At 39.2% G+C, this 3,163-nt stretch overlaps 1 pseudogene; it reads right to left on the bottom strand.

Annotated features, from left to right (window-relative positions):
• Positions 1-230: 230 nt before the first annotated feature.
• LOC102270399 (olfactory receptor 5D13-like) lies at positions 231-2,088 on the bottom strand (annotated as a pseudogene).
• Between the last annotated feature and the right edge of the window lie 1,075 nt (positions 2,089-3,163).

Below are 3,163 nucleotides of genomic sequence, written 5' to 3'. Positions count from 1 at the left end.
AATTTAACCAGGATAAATACAAAGTCATATATTATACACAGAAACAATATCAATTAAATATTAGTATAAAAATTTTAGTTTAAGTAGTCTTTTATTCTTATTTTTATTTGTAATTTTAAAGTTACTTTAATAAAATAAAAGAGTGAACAGAAATTGGCCTGTCAATTGCAAGGTTAAAATAGGTTCATGATTTGATTTGCTATCGAGAAACTTACTCTCAAAAAATCTTTCTAGCTTTGCATTTTATCACAGAACAATTTAATATTCATTAATTTCTTCACCAACTCTTTCATATCTTTGTTCCTGAGGCTGTAGATCAGTGGGTTCAGCATGGGGATGACCACTGTGTAAAAGACAGAGGCCACCTTGACCATAAGCCATGAACTTCTGGAGTTAGGAACACAGTGAAGGAAAAGGCTGGTCCCGTGGAAGATGGTAATGGCCGTCAGGTGGGAGGCACAGGCGGAGAAGGCTTTGTGGCGCCCCCCAGTTGAAGGCATCTTCAGGACAGTGATAAAAATGCAAACATAGGAGGTGAGAATAATCATCAGGCTGCTTGTTTCATTAAACGTGGCAGAGACGAAAATGATCTCCTGGCTAATGTAGGGGTCAGAGCAGGAAACAGCAACTATGGCTGTATGCTCACAGACAAAGTTATTTATGATATTATTTCCTCTAAAGGACAATTCATATAAAAAGTTGGTACGAGTCAGGGAACAGACTATACCCCAAGTGTATTATGCACCAACCAATAAGGAACAAAGCTTCAGAGACATTCCAACGGTGTAGAGAAGAGGGTTGCAAATGGCCACAAATTGGTCATATGCCATCACTGCCAACAGGAACGTCTCTGTCACCGCAAGTATGCAGGCAAAGAATTGCATGATGCATCCTGTGAAGGAGATGGTTCTGTCTTACACAATCAAGTTTTCTAGTAGTTTGGGTGTAACTACTGTTGAGTAACAGAGATCAACAAAGGACAAATGCCTGAGGAAGTAATACATAGGGGTGTGGAGTTTGGGATTTATTGTAATAATTAGGATCATGCCCAGGTTCCTCAGCACAGTGACAGAGTAGATGGTTAAGAGTAACAGGAAGAGGGGTATCTGGAGTTCAGGATATTCTGAGAAGCCCAAGACAATGAAAGTGACTTCAGCACTCTGGTTTTCTTGGTTCCTGTGGACAAAATATAAAAGTTGATTCAGAGAAATCTGAAGCAAAGTTTGAATGAAATGTAGTGTTATTCACTGTCTTGTCAGACGTTTTTGTGACTCCATGGACTGTAGCCTGCCAGGTTCCTCTGTCCATGAGATTCTCTGAGCAAGAACACTGGATGGGTTGTCATGCCCTCCTCCAGGGGATCTTCCTGACCCAGGTATAGAATGAGTACTTACGGGGAAAAAGAGTGCATTGAATTCTTTTTTTTTTTTTTTCTTTTTTTTTAATTAGCCTCTTTTCTTCCAAAATGCCTCTACTGTCTTTTTCTGACATTAAAATTCATTCTTTTCAAAGCTACTTCCTAAATTCTTACCTAAACCTGATATTGCACTCAGTATAAAGGGAAGTTCATGCCACATAGAATTCTCTAAAAATTCTACATCTCATTAGGAGTTGAAATTAAACACTCTGTTATTTTCACTCAGGTTTTATATAATTTATACTCCAAGAACACATATAACACTTCAAGATTTCCTGTTTATGTATAACTATGTCATTCACATATTCCCCCACTCTTTTTCTTCAGGTGTTCCTTTACATTCCTAAACATGTGATTAATTCCTGATTCCCTGAGAGTATGTTTCAATTTAACATACAAATCATAGAGTGCATATTCTCTAACTGAACACACTTTTTCCAAAAGTCAGGACATGTTCCCTATGTCTATGGTAACAAAGTTTGAATAGTCCAGGGTTGAAAGGAAAATCTTCACCAAAGATTAATACAATTTCTGATGCACACTTGTTCCTTCTTCCCCACACTCCTTCTCCACACATGTAGTTTTCACTCCACCTCCCACACTCTGTACTTGTTAACAGGCTTGGGGCCAATGTTTCCAATCACCCATGCAGCCCAGGAAGTGTCAGCCATGCTCAGCTGTAAGCATAGGTGCTGTGCATAGTATTTATCTTATTTTCTGTGCAATTACCCTGGAATAATTTTCCCATTGCAGACCCATTATGTACTCAGTCCTGTAACAGGCTTTTTAGAAACTATAAAATTATAAAATCTCAGCCTCAATTTGTGTCTTAGAGCATTATTCCAGGATATAATTTGCCAAGGTTCAGCCCCAGCTGATCCAGGGAATTCGAAGGGGAGACGGCTTCTGCAAATTCACTGGCTTTATTTAAATATTCATCAAAGATATAAAGAGTAATAGAATGAGGATCGCTCAGCAGGAAAACTCAGTGGAGAAAAGAGGCTGAGTAGCTTGGTTTATGCAGAAAATCAATATAACCTGTGACATCAGGTTAGCTCTGACCACAGAGGCCACAGGCACCCTCTCAAATAGCAGAAGGTGCCCCACCTTAGGCACCTTCTCAAGTGGGTCTTAGAAGCCCAGGCAAATAAATGGTCGCAGAGGACCTCTGTGCTCCAGATGGAGGCTCAGCCAGAATGTGAAAGAAAGAATGCCATGGGGAGACCAAGCTTCGGTGAGCAAGGCCCATAGCTTTATTCTCAACAGGGGCTTTTATACCCTAAGTTGCACATAGAGGATAATAGGGGATGTGAAATCATGCAAAGTCAGCAGTCTTTGATCCTTATCGAAACCAGGGTTCCTTCCCTGCAAATTTATCATATACAAATGGTTTAGGCGATTTACATCATATTCTGGCCAGAAGGCCTATTAACATTTTATGACTCTGATAAAGGTTTGTCAACCATAAGACATTTTCTCTAAGAGTAATTATTTTACAGTTTGGCACCATCCTCCAAAGGTGTTAGAAAAAGTTGCATTCCTATAGAGCAGAGGTGCAGTGGGTTTACAACAAAGGAAAAATTTTATTACCTTAAGGGTCTAAAGTTGCTAACACCAAGGCCACTACTTATTTTTTCTACATACCAACTATATTAATTAATACACATTCAAGGATACAATTCAGGGGATGTGGAAACTTGGCAGCAAGCATTGGCTCATCAATCTGACAGTTTCTAACTCTCTGAG

Source organism: Bos mutus, unplaced genomic scaffold, assembly GCF_027580195.1.
Source record: "Bos mutus isolate GX-2022 unplaced genomic scaffold, NWIPB_WYAK_1.1 CTG219, whole genome shotgun sequence".
NCBI lineage: Eukaryota > Metazoa > Chordata > Mammalia > Artiodactyla > Bovidae > Bos > Bos mutus.
Note: the sequence above shows the minus strand (reverse complement) of the source record. Positions and strands in the feature narration are given on the sequence as shown.